The sequence below is a fragment of the Sebastes fasciatus genome, chromosome 21, assembly GCF_043250625.1.
Source record: "Sebastes fasciatus isolate fSebFas1 chromosome 21, fSebFas1.pri, whole genome shotgun sequence".
Classification (NCBI taxonomy): Eukaryota; Metazoa; Chordata; class Actinopteri; order Perciformes; family Sebastidae; genus Sebastes; species Sebastes fasciatus.
In genome coordinates, this window is record NC_133815.1 from 569,114 (window position 1) to 589,439 (window position 20,326).

The window sequence follows — 20,326 nt, forward strand, 5'->3', positions numbered from 1 at the left end:
TGTTCAAACATCTGGATCAATAATCTGAATGATGGTGGAACACGATGATGCTGATTACAAGGAGAGAGTTACTGAAGTTATCGTTTATATATTGAGCATGATGTTAAAGTGTTTTTAGGCAGTTCATGCCAACATGGATCTGTCTTCTTCAGGGTCTTCTAAATGTCTTCTGTCCCTTCAGTAAGTATCTGAAGGAAAATATGGTTCTGTTAGGGCCGTCAAAGTTAACGCCATAATAACACGCAATTCTTTTTAACTCCGCTAATTCCTTTAACGCATTAAGGCAACTGATAGTTCGGAGGTCGTAGCGGCTCAGTTTTAAAGCTAGAGTGAAGATCCTGGTATCATAGTAAACTATAAAACCTGATGAATCCATCGGTACCAATCAGGTCAGACTAGCTGGTCATGAAGGAGGTTAAATAACGCTCCAAACTGTCAACTGGCATGTCCATGTTCAAAGGTGTCCCTTGACCTCTGACCTCCAGATCAGTGAATGTAAATGGGTTCTATGGGTACCCACGAGTCTCCCCTTTACAGACATGCCCACTTTATGATCATCACATGCAGTTTGGGGCAAGTCATAGTCAAGTCAGCACACTGACACACTGACAGCTGTTGTTGCCTGTTGGGCTGCAGTTTGCCATGTTATGATGTGAGCATATTGTTTTATCAGTCAAATCCTGCTTTCACATTAATGAGGAGTAATAATACTCTAATGAAATAATATATAATAGTACAACAGTCACAGTTTTAATACCTTAACTACATGTTACTGGGTATACTGACATACCATCCTATTAAAGAGTCTTTTTACAGCGTGGTATTAGCACTTTTATCCCAGTACTTCCTCCATCACATGTGATAGACGGGTTTGGACTCGTGCCATCCACAGTCCGATTACTCTGAGAGGAGTTTACAGTCTGCGATCGCTGGTTTGTTCAACTGCAGCACTCTGAGGATTTATTCTTATTGTTTAAACACTCGCTGCTCTCAGGTTGCAAACCTTCTCCAGCTGCTGCTGGTTTAGCCGACTGAGCCGAGCAGCCTCCAACAAAAACACATCATCATCAGTGAGCGTCCACAAACGCTCTCCTTCGTCTCTAATGTGTCTACTGACAGCCGGGCGTGGACGTGAGGAGCTGCTTGACCACGTTACACAGCCAGGAAGAAAGAAACGGTTGTTTTAGTCTCATGAACGTGGGTATGAATATCAAGAGAGCAACTTAACTCTAACAGGAACAGCAGAGGGTTCTCCTCCAGCAGCAGCAGATCTCCTCCTCCTGATCAAGTTTCAGTGTTTCTGCAGAAAACAAGAAGAACACTGAGAGGAAGCAGAAGAAGAAGCAGCAGGAGACCGAGGGTAGACACAACATGTCAGAGACAACCTCCGTCCATCTGGACTGAGAATTCAAAATATAAACTAAAGCTTCAAACTAAACATGACACAGAAATGTAATACATCCAGTGAGTTTAAGAGGAGGCTGACCTCTGTGACCTCAGGGCCGATGACAGATAGAAAACACACCGGCTCATCTGAGGGACGCTCACATGCACATATCTTTATTATTAAAAGGAAACTATCAAATGTTTAGTTTCTTCATAGTTGTGTCGATTATTTCCATCGGTAGTACACGAGCTGCAGAGTGGGAGGAGACGCTGGTTCCACAAGTCATTATTAGATCTGGCAAAGTTAACGTGATAATAACACGTCAACGCAAAATCGTTTTAACGCAACTCATTTCTTTAACGCATTGTGTTTTTTAGGTTGTAGCGGGCTCAGTTTTAAAGTTAGAGTGAAGATAAGTCTGAAAATTTTCAAAAAAATCACCCAAAAAGTCAGAAACATGTTCGAAACAAATCCAGAAATTCCCCAAAAATGTCAGAAAAAAGTTTTAAAAAAAAGTCCGGAAAAAAAAGTCTTAAAAATGTCAAAAATTGTCAAAAAAAGTCAGAAAAATGTTCAAACAAAATGTGGAAATTCCCCAAAACTGTCAGAAAAAAAGTTAAAAAAAAAAAGTCCGGAAAAAAAAGTCTTAAAAATTGTCAAAAAAAGTCAGAAAAACGTTCAAACAAAATGTGGAAATTCCCCAAAACTGTCAGAAAAAAGTTTAACAAATGTCCAAATATTCTCAAAAAAAGTCAGAAAAAAGTCAGAAATTCTCAAAAAATGTCCCAAAAAAAAGTCTGAAAAATGTCCAAAAAATTTCCGACAAAAAGTCTGAAACAAAGAAAGAAGAAAAGATACTGGTATCATAGTAAACACCTGCAACGCTCGCTGCAGCTCCACCTGTCAACAAAGGACTGTCAGAGTAAACGCAATAATAACGCAAATTCATTTTAACGCCAATAATTTCTTTAACGCATTAACTTGTGATTTTTAGGTTGTAGCGGCTCAGTTCTAAAGCTAGAGTGAAAATACTGGTATCATCTGAAACTATAAAACCTGATGAATCCATTGGTACCAACCATGTCAGACTAGCTTTACACAGATCAACTCCCTCTTTGTGTCCCTTAACTTCAGCTCAGCATGGAACCACTGTTCAGACCCTGAGAGGGAATCCTTAAGAACTGGACAATTGGAAGATAGGAACTGTATTTGTGTGACTCAGACTGCCATGGCCTCATATTACCGGTGCAGACGTGTGCACGAGGTCCTGATGTGCACTAATTCCACTCAGACTGTTTTTCCTGGACACGCAAGAAAGAGGAGACGGAGACAAACTGGTGTCACCACATCAGTCTTTATTGAGATGATTTACATGGAAACGCTGGCAGAGCTCCGCTGGCAGCGTGAGGAACCCGGCCTGGCATCTGTCCAGCTGTTTTCATTTCCATAATGACACACGCCGCAGAGAGAAGAAGAAGAAGAAAGAACATCACGTCTGCCACGAACGGAGACCAAAACCCTGCATCAGTTTCCTGTCTTCCTTCCATCCTGAGCTTTCCTCCAACAATGAGCTCATGCTGCGCTCTCTGCTGCCAACATGTGAAGACTCTGATGGCTTATCAGACACCACAACTCTGCACAGCTGCTTCTACTCTGAGAGAGTTATTACAGCAACAATCATCTTATCCTCCGTCTACGCTGCTCATCCAACAGTCTCCCACTGCTCATCCAACAATTTACTGCTGCTCATCCAACAGTTTCCCACTGCTCATCCAACAGTTTCCCTCTGTTCATCCAACAGTCTCCCGCTGTTCATCCAACAGTCTCCCACTGCTCATCCAACAGTCTCCCACTGCTCATCCAACAGTTTCCCACTGCTCATCCAACAGTTTCCCACTGCTCATCCAACAGTCTACTGCTGCTCATCCAACAGTCTCCCGCTGTTCATCCAACAGTCTCCCGCTGCTCATCCAACAGTTTCCCACTGCTCATCCAACAGTCTCCCACTGCTCATCCAACAGTTTCCCTCTGCTCATCCAACAGTTTACTGCTGCTCATCCAACAGTTTACTGCTGCTCATCCAACAGTTTACTGCTGCTCATCCAACAGTTTACTGCTGCTCATCCAACAGTTTCCCACTGCTCATCCAACAGTTTACTGCTGCTCATCCAACAGTTTCCTGTTGCTCATCCAACAGTCTCCCACTGCTCATCCAACAGTTTCCCGCTGCTCATCCAACAGTTTCCTGCTGCTCATCCAACAGTTTCCTGCTGCTCATCCAACAGTTTCCCACTGCTCATCCAACAGTTTCCTGCTGCTCATCCAACAGTTTCCCACTGCTCATCCAACAGTTTCCCACTGCTCATCCAACAGTTTCCTGCTGCTCATCCAACAGTTTCCCACTGCTCATCCAACAGTTTACTGCTGCTCATCCAACAGTCTCCCGCTGCTCATCCAACAGTTTACCACTGCTCATCCAACAGTCTCCCGCTGCTCATCCAACAGTTTACCACTGCTCATCCAACAGTCTCCCGCTGCTCATCCAACAGTTTACCACTGCTCATCCAACAGTTTACTGCTGCTCATCCAACAGTTTACCACTGCTCATCCAACAGTTTCCCACTGCTCATCCAACAGTTTACTGCTGCTCATCCAACAGTTTACCACTGCTCATCCAACAGTTTCCCACTGCTCATCCAACAGTTTCCTGCTGCTCATCCAACAGTTTCCCGCTGCTCATCCAAGTTTCCCACTGCTCATCCAACAGTTTCCCACTGCTCATCCAACAGTTTCCCACTGCTCATCCAACAGTTTCCTGCTGCTCATCCAACAGTTTACTGCTGCTCATCCAACAGTTTCCCGCTGCTCATCCAAGTTTCCCACTGCTCATCCAACAGTTTCCCACTGCTCATCCAACAGTTTCCCACTGCTCATCCAATAGTTTCCCGCTGCTCATCCAACAGTTTCCCGCTGCTCATCCAACAGTTTACTGCTGCTCATCCAACAGTTTCCCACTGCTCATCCAACAGTCTCCTGCTGCTCATCCAACAGTTTACTGCTGCTCATCCAACAGTTTCCTGCTGCTCATCCAACAGTTTCCTGCTGCTCATCCAACAGTTTCCCGCTGCTCATCCAAGTTTCCCACTGCTCATCCAACAGTTTCCTGCTGCTCATCCAACAGTTTCCCACTGCTCATCCAACAGTTTCCCACTGCTCATCCAACAGTTTACTGCTGCTCATCCAACAGTTTCCTGCTGCTCATCCAACAGTTTCCCGCTGCTCATCCAACAGTTTCCTGCTGCTCATCCAACAGTTTCCCGCTGCTCATCCAACAGTTTCCCGCTGCTCATCCAACAGTTTCCCACTGCTCATCCAACAGTTTCCCACTGCTCATCCAACAGTTTACTGCTGCTCATCCAACAGTTTCCTGCTGCTCATCCAACAGTTTCCCGCTGCTCATCCAACAGTTTCCCGCTGCTCATCCAACAGTTTCCCGCTGCTCATCCAACAGTTTCCCACTGCTCATCCAACAGTTTACTGCTGCTCATCCAACAGTTTACTGCTGCTCATCCAACAGTTTACTGCTGCTCATCCAACAGTTTACTGCTGCTCATCCAACAGTTTACTGCTGCTCATCCAACAGTCTACTGCTGCTCATCCAACAGTCTCCCACTGCTCATCCAACAGTTTACCACTGCTCATCCAACAGTTTCCCACTGCTCATCCAACAGTTTCCTGCTGCTCATCCAACAGTTTCCCACTGCTCATCCAACAGTCTCCCCCTGCTCATCCAACAGTTTCCTGCTGCTCATCCAACAGTTTACTGCTGCTCATCCAACAGTCTCCCCCTGCTCATCCAACAGTCTACTGCTGCTCATCCAACAGTCTCCCACTGCTCATCCAACAGTCTCCCCCTGCTCATCCAACAGTTTCCTGCTGCTCATCCAACAGTTTACTGCTGCTCATCCAACAGTCTCCCCCTGCTCATCCAACAGTCTACTGCTGCTCATCCAACAGTCTCCCCCTGCTCATCCAACAGTTTCCTGCTGCTCATCCAACAGTTTCCCACTGCTCATCCAACAGTCTCCCACTGCTCATCCAACAGTTTACTGCTGCTCATCCAACAGTCTCCCACTGCTCATCCAACAGTCTCCCACTGCTCATCCAACAGTTTCCCACTGCTCATCCAACAGTTTCCTGCTGCTCATCCAACAGTCTCCCACTGCTCATCCAACAGTTTCCTGCTGCTCATCCAACAGTTTCCCACTGCTCATCCAACAGTCTCCCACTGCTCATCCAACAGTTTCCTGCTGCTCATCCAACAGTCTCCCACTGCTCATCCAACAGTTTCCTGCTGCTCATCCAACAGTTTCCTGCTGCTCATCCAACAGTTTCCTGCTGCTCATCCAACAGTTTCCCACTGCTCATCCAACAGTTTCCTGCTGCTCATCCAACAGTTTCCTGCTGCTCATCCAACAGTTTCCCACTGCTCATCCAACAGTTTCCCACTGCTCATCCAACAGTTTCCTGCTGCTCATCCAACAGTCTCCCACTGCTCATCCAACAGTTTCCTGCTGCTCATCCAACAGTCTCCCACTGCTCATCCAACAGTTTCCCACTGCTCATCCAACAGTCTCCCCCTGCTCATCCAACAGTTTCCTGCTGCTCATCCAACAGTTTCCTGCTGCTCATCCAACAGTTTACTGCTGTTCATCCAACAGTCTCCCCCTGCTCATCCAACAGTTTACTGCTGCTCATCCAGGTTCAGAGTTACTCATAACCTCAGCTGAGACTAAATTACGAGGTAACCTATTAGGAAATGAGCGCATGCACGTATTTGATGGCGAGTGCCGCGTGTTTCCAGATAACACAGGTCATCCTGCGTCTCTCTCAGAGCAGTGTCTCCACAATGGGAACTATATCTAGAATACACAGCTATGCAGGAATTAGATGACTTTATTCTCATAATATTCAATACATAGTAAGTAAGTAGATGTGACCCTTCGCAGGCGTTCGGTGCGGCAGGTTTTCGTCCGTCCGTGCACATCCAAATTTTTCTAACTACGTATGGGTGGAGAAAATGGATAACGTCCGGTTTGCCGGGAGGAGAAACCCACACGGAGTATACAAGATCCAGACGTTTCCTCGTCACGATTACACGTCAGCTGCGTGTCACCATCTTGGCAAGAGGCAGAACATGGATGGATGGATTGGGTTGCACACGTTGTTGCGCCAAAGCTTGAGCAAGATTCAGCTTTTTTTTGTGTGATCCTCTCTAAACGTCGGCCTGAACACAACCTTATTAAGACGGGGAGACTTCAGGTTGTTACAGAGCGAGGACACGCAGACAGTTCGGGAGACTTTTACAACAGCAGCGTTGTTTAACCGGCGTCACAGATCATCAGCTGTTTGACTTCTCGAGTCTCCGAGTATAAACAGAGAGGAGGTTAAAGTGTCGCTCAGCCCGGTGGCAGAGTGAGCTGAATCCACAGAGAATACTGGGATGATTCAATACTGGTTCTATACTATCACCATACCTGCTGCTGATTCTATATTCTGATTTATTGTGATTGTTGTTAACTTATTTTACCTCTAGACCATGAAGGGAACCAGATGAATCATACACTTTTAGGGACTTTTACTTTGTTAAATCTCTAAATGAATCCAGTAAAAGTGTCTGATTTTCAGCATGTATGTAGTCAGAGATGTCCTGAAGTCAAATATATCAGGATCATTGTCAGGAATTTTTTATTATCCAGCAACCCAAAAATGTAATATCACACTTTTTTTTTGACATTTTTCAGGTATTTTTCAGATTTTTATTCAAAAATATATCAGCCTTTTTTTAGGACTTTTTTGGGCAATATTTCCGTCATACTTCGGCATTTTTTTAGCATCTTTTCGGACAAATTTCAGACATTTTTTGACATATTTCTGCATTTTTCCGCCTTATTTTCAGACACATTTTGTCCTTTAGAAGTTAGCATGCAGCTTTAGCTCTGCTCTGTGTAGCTCTGCTTTTCCTGTCAATGTGTGAAACCCAAAGTGTTTCCATCCTTTACTGGATGTGTAGTGTTTACCACGCTGGATTTAACATGGGAGGGTGCAGGTCGTATCCACGACGACCCTCCAACGTTTTAGACTCTCTGAGGTTTGTTTTGGTTGACGGATACGGAACGGATATGACGTCACGTTACTCAGACTACCACAATAAAAGCGGTAACTTCCTTCTACCTCCACATAGACTCAGATGAAGCAGATATATCCATTCTGGTGTTAAAACATCTATTTAAAAATCATAAAATCGTTTCGTTCCCCCCCCAGTGAAGAACTAAAGAACGGGTTTAACAACATCACTGATGGAGGTGTTTCCTGCTTTTTGGGATTCAGTTGGGATTCAGTTGCATTTTGGCAGAAAAAGAGCAGAAAGTATCCGACAGTGAACTCTTACCGTGTCGGGCTGTCAGATTCAGAAGTGTCTTTCCATTCCGAACTCGTACCCCTTCATGCAGGAGGAGACAAGTTCAGCCGCCGCCGCCGTCGCTGGAATTCTTCCTGTTTGCCAAAAGACGGTCATCAGATTACAGGTTACTTAATGAGATAATTAAAGATCTGCAGTGTTTGTTTGATGTTTGTTCACTTCGTGGAATATATGATTCATCAAAGATGTGTTGACGTTTAGAAGTCCCACTCTGTTGTTGTTTGTTTGAAGTTTAATAAACGGTCTGGTTGTGAATGAAGTGTTATAAACACCGAGCTGGAGGGTTAGTTCAGCCTGTCACGGCTGGTATTGATGATGAGTTTGACTCCAACCCTCCTTACCCCCCCAGACAGATCAAACAAACACAGGACTTTACCCCAAGAGACCGCCGTCCGTGTAACGTCTGAAACCAAAAGTCAATGTTGACTTTACGCTTGATACATAATGTTACGTAAGAAAGCGTGCTAAGGGAGGTTGTTATTTATTTACGCTAGATACATTGTTACGTTACGTTGTTACGTTACGTTGTTACGTTACGTTGTTACGTTACGTTGTTATGGTTGTTATATAACGTTCAGTAAGAAAGCGTGCTAAGGGAGGTTATTTATTTATTTATTCTAGTTCACTTGTTACGGTTGTTACGTAATGTTTCGTAACGTTACCTAAGAAAGCACTCTAAGGGAGGTTATTATTGATTTACGCTAGTTATGCGACGTTGTTTCGCGACGTTGTTACGCTACGTTGTTACGCTACGTTGTTACGCTACGTTGTTACGCTACGTTGTTATTTTTTACGCTAGTTGCATTGTTACATTACATTTTTGTTACGTTACGTTGTTAAGTTACGTTGTTACGTTGCATTTTTACGTTACATTGTTACGTTACGTTGTTATGGTTGTTATATAACGTTCAGTAAGAAAGCGTGCTAAGGGAGGTTATTTATTTATTCTAGTTCACTTGTTACGGTTGTTACGTAATGTTCCGTAACGTTACCTAAGAAAGCACTCTAAGGGAGGTTATTATTGATTTACGCTAGTTACGCGACGTTGTTTCGCGACATTGTTTCGCTACGTTGTTTCGCTACGTTGTTTCGCTACGTTGTTTCGCTACGTTGTTACGCTACGTTGTTACGCTACGTTGTTACGCTACGTTGTTACGCTACGTTGTTACGCTACGTTGTTACGCTACGTTGTTACGCTACGTTGTTACGCTACGTTGTTACGCTACGTTGTTATTTTTTACGCTAGTTGCATTGTTACATTACATTTTTGTTACGTTACGTTGTTAAGTTACGTTGTTAAGTTATGTTGCATTTTTACGTTACATTGTTACGTTACATTGTTACATTGTTATGTTGTTACGTTGCGTTGTTACGTGCTAAAAGATGTTGTTATTTATTTACGCTAGCTACGTTGTCACATTACATTGTTACGGTTGTTACTTTAAGTTACATAATGTTTTGTAACGTTACCTAAGAAAGTGCGCTAAGGGAGATTATTATTTATTCGCTGGTTACGTTGTTATGTTACGTTGTTATGGTTGTAATGTAACGTTACGTAATAAAGTGCGCTGGGGAGGCTATTTATTTACGGCAGTTACGTTCTTATGTTACATTCTTATGTTTTTTTCGTAAGAAAGTGCGCTAAGGGAGGTTTTAATTTTTTTACACTAGTTGCATTGTTACATTAAAAAATTGTTTAAGTTTGTTACGTAAAGTTACGCAAGTAAGTGCGCTAAGGAAAGTTGTTAATTATTTACACTGGTTACGTTACGTTGTTACGGTTGTTAGGTAAAATTAAGTAAGAAAGTGTGCTACGGGAGGGTTGTTATTTATTTACGCTAGAAGATGGGAAAGCAGACTTTTTCCCCGTCTACCAAAGTGGCAGATGTCCTGATGATTTTATCCGCCACTGGCAACAATTTACCCGCGTTTGGCGGGTGCTAATTTCAGACCCTGGTTTTATTTATATAAATATGTAACTGCATTGAAAAAGGGGATTTAAATAATTCAGCAGTGTCCCCGTTCCTCTGGATAATGAACAGAACAAAGTGTGATCTTTGTTTGTTGGTTGGTAGAAAGGAGTTCCAGTGAAATCAGTTCCCGAGTCTTTGTGCTGTTTCCATTCAGTTCTCAGTAAGATGCAGTATTAAACTCTGTAATTAATTGATCTCGGAGTCCAGTTCAATTAAAACAGACAAGATAAAAGGTGATAAAACGGCACGTTGGTTCTGTTCTTCAGAAACTAATTTCACACTGTGTTAAGTCTGAACTGGGAGCAATAAACTCTCTGAGCTGTGGTGAGACATCAGAGGATATAACTCTCCTCACACAGATATTAACAGAGCTGTTAGACTTTAACATCGTCGTTTGGTTTCTTTCTCAGAAGCTGGAGAGAAATATCCCTCCTGATAAATAAAGTTCTATCTTGTCTGATATTAAATATGAATAAAAACAGATAAAAAGACGATCACCTCAAGCAAAGGAGCCGATGTTCTGCCGAAAAGAGACATTCCTGATGTTTAGTTCTTCTCCGCCCACTTTTAAAATCTGAAACAACAGAAACACAAATGATGTTTTTGTTTATCAGGATGGTCTTCTAGCATTCAGATACCTTTATGAAACTTAATTTATCTATCGTATTGTAGGGCTGTCAAAGTTAACGCGATAATAACAAATATATTTAACGGCACTAATTTCTTTAACGCATTAACACGACTTGCATTTTAGTAGTTTTAAAGCTAGAGTGAAGATACTGGTATCATCTGAAACTATAAAACCTGATGAATCCATCGGTACCAACCATGGCAGACTAGCTCGTCATGAAGGAGGTTAAATAACGCTACAAACTTATGCTAAATTTTGGCGAAGAAAAACTGGCATGTCCATTTTCAAAGGGGTCCCTTGACCTCTGACCTCCAGATCAGTGAATGTAAATGGGTTCTATGGGTACCCACGAGTCTCCCCTTTACAGACATGCCCACTTTATGATCATCACATGCAGTTTGGGGCAAGTCATAGTCAACTCAGCACACTGACACACTGACAGCTGAACGATTAAATACTTGACTAATCTCCCTTTAAGGGACATTTTGAACAGATGATATATTAATTTGTGATTAATCGTTGTTCTTATGCTGCCGTCTTGGCGTGAAAAGAATCAAAGTTAAATCTCCCTCCGGCTCTTTTGAATAAAGTTGTTTAATCAATAAATCACTAAATATGACAGAATAAGAGCCCATCAGCAGACAGGCAGTTGATGTTGGGGATAATGGGCTGCACAGTTTTGACAGTTTGACCTCTTCAGAGCCGCCTTTCAACTCTACAAAGATGGTGAGTGTTTGACACTTAAAAGCTTAGATTTCGGGCGACGACGCAGCATCTTAACAAGTCTGAGCAGGCTGACGACATCGTGTTAGGAAAGCTCCACTCTGAAACTCAAGACACCCACAGGTGACCTCTCCTGGTCTCTAACGTGATCAGTTTCCTGCCATCTGGCTGCAGTTGCTGCAGCGTCTCTGATCTCAGAGCAGCAGACTTCAAAGCTGCAGCCTGAAGGAGGCTCAGAGACGGAGGACAGAGGTGTCTCTGTGTGTTACCTGCAGACGGACATGTCAAGGATGGACAAAGGTGTTGATGAACAACTGATAAACTGTACAATTAACCCAAATACTGAACGCAATAACTGCAGGAAGTTTGTGATATGGATGAATTTTGAGTTTTCTGTTATTTTTAGAAACTTTTATACAATTCTCTGCATGGAGGTTAAATAACGCTCCAAACTTACGCTAAATGTTGGCGAGGAAAAACTGTCCAGATATGTAAACGTGTGAGGGTTTTTGTTCAAATGTCCGGAAAATGACTGAAAAAAATTCAGAAAATTTTCAAAAAAGTCTGAAAAATGTTCTGAAAAAAGTCTGAAAAATGTCCGAAATTATCAAAAAAAATGTCCGAAAAAAGTCAGAATATTATCAAAAAAAGTTCAGAAAAATATCTGAAAACAAATCGGTAACATTTTCAAAAAAGTCCGAAATTTTTTTCAGAAAAATTACGGAAAAAAGTCAGAAAAATGTCAAAAAAAAGGCTGAAAAAAAATTTCTGAAAAATGTCCGAAATTATCAAAAACAAATGTCTGAAAAAAAGTAAGACAAATGTCTGGAAAAAAAAGTCTTAAAAATGTCCGAGAAAAAAGTCAGAAAACTTTCAAAAAGAGTTCAGAAAAATAGTCAGAAAAATATCCGAAAAAAAGTCTGTAACATTTTCAAAAATGTCCGAAAAATGACAGAAAAAAAGTCAGAAAAATGTAAAAAAAAAAAAAAAAAGGCTAAAAAAAAAGTCTGAAAAAAAGTAAGAAAAATGTCTGGAAAGAAAAGTCTTAAAAATGTCTGAGAAAAGGTCAGAAAATTGTAAAAAAAAAAGAAATCTGAAAAAAATTCCCAAGAAAATTTCCGAAAAAAATTATGAAAAATGTCCAAAAAAAAAGTCAGAAACAAAGACAGAAGAAAAGTGTTATTTGTATATATATATATATATTTTTAAATGTCTAACAATCAGACGTACTTAATAGGCATCTGTTTTGACATTTGACTGTTCAGTGTTTTCTTCTCCCTGAGGCTCGGCCATTATTCCCTCAGCTCTTGAAGTGTTTTAACTGTCTTCTAAAGCAGGACGAGGCTGTTCAGCAGAGAGGGAAGTTTCTGTGAATATAACTAGAGTTCAGGTCTTCACCGTGCCCTCATCCTGTTTAAAACGTTAACATAAACTTTATCAAATTCATAACTTACATCTTAAATAATAATACAAACTTTAAAAATAACATTTTCATTTAGTTTTCCTTCACAGAAATGAAAGAAATGCTGAGATATCGGCAGACGGAAGAGGATACACAGTAACTATGTTAATCACTGAGATGTGAATCAGGTCCAAACGTGGATATAAACTCTAGGATTAAAACAACATTCAGACTAAATGTGGGTTTCCTGGGTTTGGATATAATGTCACTACTGATCTGATGATCATCAATAGACCTGATCCAGATCCAGATCCAGATCCAGACCCAGATCCAGCTGATCAGCGAACGCTACTGGATAAATCTGCAAACAACGACTCGCCCATGACGGCTCCAGATGTTCCTGCTCTGCTAAACCTCTGGAATCAAATGATTGCCAGACACCGCGGGGCGTCCTCGTGCTAATAAAGACTTCCTACTGAATAAAGAGAGTCCTGGTTGACGGTTTGACGGCTCTACAGATGTTTGCAGTTTACAGCTGTAAAGAAGGATTTACTGAACAGTTCGCAGGAACCTCGTAGATTAATTTCTAATCAAACTGGCTCTTTAAATTCCTGAACGTCAGTGATCTAACAGCACCGGCTGGTCCTTAACGTTCCCACAGATCTTTGGGAGCCAGAGCAGCGTAGCGAGATGATTAACCAGAAGATCCTGACCCCCGACAGGTCAGGAGGTCAAACTAACTGTTGGTGTAACATTACAGTGGCCTCAGGCTCCGGTTTACCAGCGTGACACGTGCTGATGCCTCGATGCAGCGGACAGAGTCGGGTTTCACGACGCTGAACCCCCCCGAGGACAAACAGGAGTTCTTCATCGTGACTTCAAATCCGCTTTTTTAAACTGAAATTAAAATCCTCTGAGGTGGATTCACTTCGGCTTCAGTCCCGACTTTTAAATGTGAATATTCTTCTTTTTTAATTTGTGCCTCTGAGCCGAGTAGAGCTTCCACCAATCAGATGGTTTGACCAGCGATCTAAAGGCCCGTTTTAGTGATGACGTCATGATGAGGTCACGGTGTTAGCTGGAGGCTAAACAAAGGAAAGACTGGAGGCTAACGCTAGCAGTGGGCTAAAGTCACACATCGTTACATGATTTTCTCGTAAAGTTATGACTTTATTTATTTTGTTTCCCTCAATGTGGCCCTAATACTCCGTAGTACATTGTCTCTTTGGCCCTCACTGCATTAGACTGATATACTATATACTTAGACTGTAAACTGTGTTACCTTCATCACAATGATCACATGTTTAGCAGCTCCAGACAGATGTTTTTTTGTCTAAAATGACTCTTTTGACAGTAAAGGTTGCTGACCTCTGGTCTAAGATAACATAAACACAACGATTAGCTTCAGGTGATAAACACTAATGAACACATAGTTACACTGGTCCTCTAGTGTAGAGACCTGAGGTGAAATATAAAGGTTTAAAGCACTTCCTGGCAGTAAAACAGTGTTTCCTGTTTGGTGTGAAGGGGTTAAATGTGAGAGCAGTGGTTTCTCCACGGTGATAGTTTGATCACAGAGGATCCAGAGGAAGCCTCAGGCAGAGACTTTCATCTGCTGCTCTTCTTAATTAATCACACCTCCAGCAGCAGAGTTCAGCTTCCTGCAGGCTTTTTAATTAATCACCTTCGCTGGGAAACATTCATCACATGTACCTGACGGATGAGGAAAGTGGAGGGCATTCGTCATGCTGCGGAACCTTAGACAGCCTCCAGCTTTTTATATTCATATCAAGTTTCTCCATTTAGAGATCACATGCAGGGAAAACTGTGGATTTGAATGTTTTCTACCTTTTGATGGAGAGAATCTGGTTTCCTCAGTGGAATTGGAACCAGCAACCTCTAGGTGTTTTCCACTCCGGTCGTCATTCTGTCACCACCGAGGGGGAAGTCTGGCAGAAGAAGATCCTCCTTCCTGAGGAAAGAAGACGTGCAGTGATCATTTCATCACTTAACAGGAAGGATGATTACTTTCTCTGATAGATGATGATAAAGACGGATGCTTCAGAAAGACTTCATGGGAAATATTCAGAGTATTTTCTCGGCCGGACGTGATGGATTATTGGGCCGGCGGGAACAAATTAATCTAGGACCAGATAAAATGTCCTCTCTGTGACCGAGCCAGAGAAGGTTTTATAGAAAGAAGCTGCTGTTCGAGTCCTCCGTGTGTTTTGTTGGATTTTTCTTAATGCTCGTCTGATGGTTCTACTGGAGAGATGAGACTTCTTCTTTTAGTCCCTAGGTGTGAGACAAACTCCAAAAACACTAGACACTACATTTCCCATAATGCAACTGGATAGCATCTTTCATTTTGCTGTGTTCAGACAAAGAGAGAAGCTAATTTTGTTGTTCCGCCGGTATCATTTGTGTTCTTGACGCTCCGGAGAGGAGGAGGAGCTCGTCTCCATGGAAACCAACAACTTCCCTCTCCTCCATCAACCATGGAAGAAATGAACTCTGTTGCTTCTCTGTACATGTTGGTGAAGTCCCAGATATGTCAGGAAACCAAACGCCGTCGTGTCTGGGTTCATAACATCACCCGGTGGCGAGCTGTATTCACATACAGCGTCATCACACTGACTGTAACCAGCAGCCACACGTCGCTACTGTGGTATGAACCCAAAGTCGATAAACAGATCAAAATGATGCTGAATTAACTACATCATGATGCTGATTAGTAAAAAGTCTGAATTCATGCTTTGTCAGGTCTGTTACCATGACGACAAGCAGACAACTTTTAAAATGCTTGTTTTCTGAATGGAGTCTGGATGGATCAGAGCCAGGCAACGCAACTGCTCCATCAACACTCAACATGACGTCATCTAGAGACGTTGCTGTTGTGGGGAAAACTCTGGATTAATTTAGTTAAAAAAAAAAACAACTTAAAATTTAAACTTAAAAAAAATGTTTTTAAATAAATCTTAAAAAAATTAAAATTTAAACTTAAAAAAAAAATTAAACTTAAAAAATAAAAAATAAATAAAACTTAAACTTAGAAAAATACAAAGACTTAAACTTAAAAACGAATTAAAAAAAATTAACTTAAAAAAATGAAAACTCAAACTTAAAAAATAATTGAAAAAATTTAAAAACGTAAAACTTAAATTTAACTTAAACTCAAAAAACTTTAAAAAAAACTTGATTTAAAAAAAAATAACAAAACCTAAAACTTAAACTCAAACTTAAAAAATGTAAAAAAAATTAACTTATTTTTTTTTTATTATTTAATATTCAAAAACTTAAAAAACTTAGACTAAAATTAAAAAAAAAAAAAATTAAAACGTAAACTTAAAAAAAAAAAAAAGAAAGAAAAAAACCCTTAAACTTTATTACATTTGTCATATACATACAGGTAAATAAGTGAAATGTGATATCTGCATTTAACCCATCCTAAGGAGCAGTGAGCTGCTGTGAAGCGTCTGGGGAGCAACTTGGGGTTCAGTGTTTCGCTCAAGGACACTACGACATGCAGACAGGAGGAGACGGGGATCGAACCGCCAACCTTGCGGTTAATGGACGACCGCTCGACCCACATGACGATTAACTTAAGTCTTTGTTGTTATTTGATAAGCACTAATAAATAAAACAATTCATATACGGGTATAACTATATAGAAGTAGGTTTCTGGCCCTCACCCAGATAAACATTAACGTTGAGCCGTCCGATCGGCAGAATGTGGGAAGTTTTCCTCCTCAATCAGGACTCATTCTGTGCAGGATGTTTTCTGAGTGTGAAGATCAGACGACGAGGCTGAGAGCAGATTAAACAGCCGATCAGAGCCACGGGAAGCATTAAAAACACAGCCGTCAGTTTATTAATCATCATCATCACTGCAGACATGCTTCAGTTATTACCTCGGACCAGCTGTCTGTCTGCTTTTACAATGTTAACACTGATCGCCATCTTAGTTTAGGGTGCTCACATTTGCTAATTAGCACTAAATTTAGACTTAACGTGATTAAATACACGGTCTCTGTATATGTGGTTTAAGGTGGAGCATTGTGCAGCATGTCCAGCTCACTTCTAGAATCCAGTTTACATTTTTTTTTCCAGGAAATAACGAACTAATCTCGGAGGATTTCACTCCAGGAAACAGAGAATCTCTTTGATATAATGAGACTTCAAACAGTCTCAGAGCCACAGAGAAGCTTTGATGTTTGGTTATAAACTTAGCAGCCTCTCAGTGACTTCATCACAGACTGTGACTTTAAACCTCCTTAATGAGAAGACATTGTGTGTTTCCCTGTTTGTTTGGGATCTGATCCAGTCTAAACGAGGCTGTGGACGTTAAGCTGGGTGTAATTGTTTGTTTTGCTCCTGTTGTTTTACAGCACATTGTCACTTACGTCTGGTGTCCCCTGAGGACAAACGCCATGCAAGAAGCACAAAGACGTCGAGGGACATTACATCTAACACAAAGAACGTATATCGCTAACAAGTCAAAGTCAGATGTTGCAACGTCAGCGCCCGGCAGCAGAGCTACGCTTCCGCCATTTTGGACTGAAAGCGACTACCGGACGCCAGTAAAACGTCCGCCAACAAAGAGACCATGGATGTAGAAGAGGGTCCAGTAGACCACAGACCATGGACGTAGAAGAGGGTCCAATAGACCACAGACCATGGACGTAGAAGAGGGTCCAATAGACCACAGACCATGGACGTAGAAGAGGGTCCAATAGACACAGACCATGGATGTAGAAGAGGGTCCAATAGACACAGACCATGGATGTAGAAGAGGGTCCAATAGACCACAGACCATGGATGTAGAAGAGGGTCCAGTAGACCACAGACCATGGATGTAGAAGAGGGTCCAATAGACACAGACCATGGATGTAGAAGAGGGTCCAGTAGACCACAGACCATGGATGTAGAAGAGGGTCCAGTAGACCACAGACCATGGATGTAGAAGAGGGTCCAATAGACCACAGACCATGGATGTAGAAGAGGGTCCAATAGACCACAGACCATGGATGTAGAAGAGGGTCCAATAGACCACAGACCATGGATGTAGAAGAGGGTCCAATAGACCACAGACCATGGATGTAGAAGAGGGTCCAATAGACCACAGACCATGAATGTAGAAGAGGGTCCAATAGACCACAGACCATGGATGTAGAAGAGGGTCCAGTAGACCACAGACCATGGATGTAGAAGAGGGTCCAATAGACCACAGACCATGGATGTAGAAGAGGGTCCAATAGACACAGACCATGGATGTAGAAGAGGGTCCAGTAGACCAGACCATGGATGTAGAAGAGGGTCCAATAGACACAGACCATGGATGTAGAAGAGGGTCCAGTAGACCACAGACCATGGACGTAGAAGAGGGTCCAATAGACCACAGACCATGGATGTAGAAGAGGGTCCAATAGACACAGACCATGGATGTAGAAGAGGGTCCAATAGACACAGACCATGGATGTAGAAGAGGGTCCAGTAGACCACAGACCATGGATGCAGAAGAGGTTCGAGACTCTTTCTCTAAAATATGAAGTGCAGCAAAACCTGCAACAACTTCAACAGAAATGTTGATTTCCTGCTCTGTAGCAGCTTCTAGTCTCCAAGAAACACCCCCCTGATGATTTGAGGATAAATCAATACAGGGAATCACATGAATAATAAAGAGCTGGGTGCTCATTAGAGGTGTTTGCCTGCTTCACTCTGCAGTGAAAACACAGCTGATAACTCAGAGAAACATGCAAACATCAGTCAAAGAATGCATCTATTAAAACGGGTTTTAATGAGTCTGTTTTCTGCTTTAATTGCTGGAGGGCGAGCAGCGACTCCCGTTCCAGACAAAGGCAATCGATGGCATTTTAAACAGGTCAGCCTCGCAGAGATTAAACTTCTTCATCTTCATGCCAGACGCTTCGCAGGTCGAGGCCACGAGGAGGAGGACAAACACCTTCGTACAGTTACACCAGCCCGTTCTCGCTCAAAGAAAGTGCGCCAGGAGCGTGGTGACGTAGTTTAAAGAGCGAAAGAGACACACCAGGGGGGCAGGAGGGGGGGGATGGGTCCCAAATACACAAGGCTTTCGTCCAGGAGGCCGCTGTTCGTGTCCCATGTTCACAACTTTTCGAGAGCCATCCTGTTTTTGGTCGTCACCATCTTGTTTTTTGGACGGCGCCATCTTGGTTTTTGGCCGCCACCATCTTGGTCGTTAGTCGTCTCCATCTTGGTTTTTGGCCGTCACCATCTTGGTTTTTGGCCGCCACCATCTTGGTCGTTAGTCGTCACCATCTTGGTTTTTGGCCGTCACCATCTTGGTTTTTGGCCGCCACCATCTTGGTTTTTGGCCGTCTCCATCTTGGTTTTTGGACGGCGCCAACGCAACCAGAAGTGACTTCACTTCTCAGACCTGGAGGTTGACCATTGAGCTGAGCAGATTGCTACAGCTAACAGCTGATTCAGCACTCTGAGCTAACTGGGAGGTTTTCTTCTCGAGATAATGAACATTTCCTGCAGTTTAAAGCACAGATACCATATTCTGGTGTTGATCTATCCATTAGCTATCAGTCATTTCATTGATGACGTTGCTTGTAAACCTGCCTGTTTGATACGTTAGCTGCTTTTAATCATTTAAAAGTATGTACACGGCTTTTTAGTGAGCCTGACCACGGACTTAGCATCATGTTGAAACCAACTTTTGTGATATCATCCACCCCAAACTGAAGCTGAGACGTTCCTCATTAAATACTATTTGTCCAACAATCAAACAAGTTAAACTGGATTCTGGGTTATTCTGTCCTTGAACTTGAAACGCTTTCCTATGAACTTTTATTTTAATAAGTCATAGTTACGTTTTGGGGATGGTAACGCTGGTAGTGATGGTAACGCTCTAGTTAGTTCATTTACTTCAATATTAGTGATATCAACAAAAACTTTTGGTAACTGAATAAAAGCATCAGGTCTAAACAACATTTGCTGTCACCACATTCATTATTACTTAAATGACTGAAAAACATGATGATCTTTCAAATAGTTCAGGCAGGTATGACACAGACTTTCTTCTCTGTGCCTAGAAAAACTTCAAGTTATGATCATAAGCTAAAATTGTACACAGATTTCATACAATCTAGCACATAAGAATCTGATGTTTGATGCGACACCACCGGCTTCAGTTTCATCAGAAGGTGGAGTCCAAGGACAAGAGTGAAAGGAGCAGTTTTATAAGCAACACACAGAGATTCCTCTCTTTGTTCTCAGCTGTCAGTAAATCTTTTGTGCTCGTTTGCCTTTTACTCGTCTGCATAAACAGACAGGAAAGGGACAGAGGGGAATAAAAGAAGAGGATGAATCCATTTCAGACCCGGGGGGGGAGGAAGGGGAACAGCTCGATTGTCTCGGCAAAAAAGAAAAACTGCTGCGTGGATAAAAGACGGAGCGAAGTCATCGCCTGGAGGAAGGACTGAAACGTCTCAGAGTGAAATGTCAGCGGACAAAAGCAGCAGATTGGCACAGCGAGGAAAAACCTGTACGGCTGCCAGGACCTGCTCAGACCACCTCGGTCCTGTTTCTGGGTCAGGACAGCAGAGGACACACATGATACTTCCTGTGGTCTCAGTGTTTTTACTGGGCCTCTCATTACAGGTGTACACTATGTGACAGGATGTTTAAAGAATAAACAGGCAGACCAGAGTCTTTCTGCTTGTTTTGCTTCTATGTGGTT

General features: G+C 42.3%; 1 long non-coding RNA gene across 1 annotated transcript in view; it reads left to right on the plus strand.

The window, feature by feature from the left end:
- Window positions 1-11,168: 11,168 nt before the first annotated feature.
- LOC141759878 (uncharacterized) overlaps window positions 11,169-20,326 on the plus strand; it is a 213,177-nt gene continuing 204,019 nt past the window's right edge. Inside the window, exon 1 of the long non-coding RNA XR_012592219.1 lies at window positions 11,169-12,157. This is a non-coding gene — a long non-coding RNA (uncharacterized LOC141759878). The remainder of the gene's footprint in view (window positions 12,158-20,326) is intronic.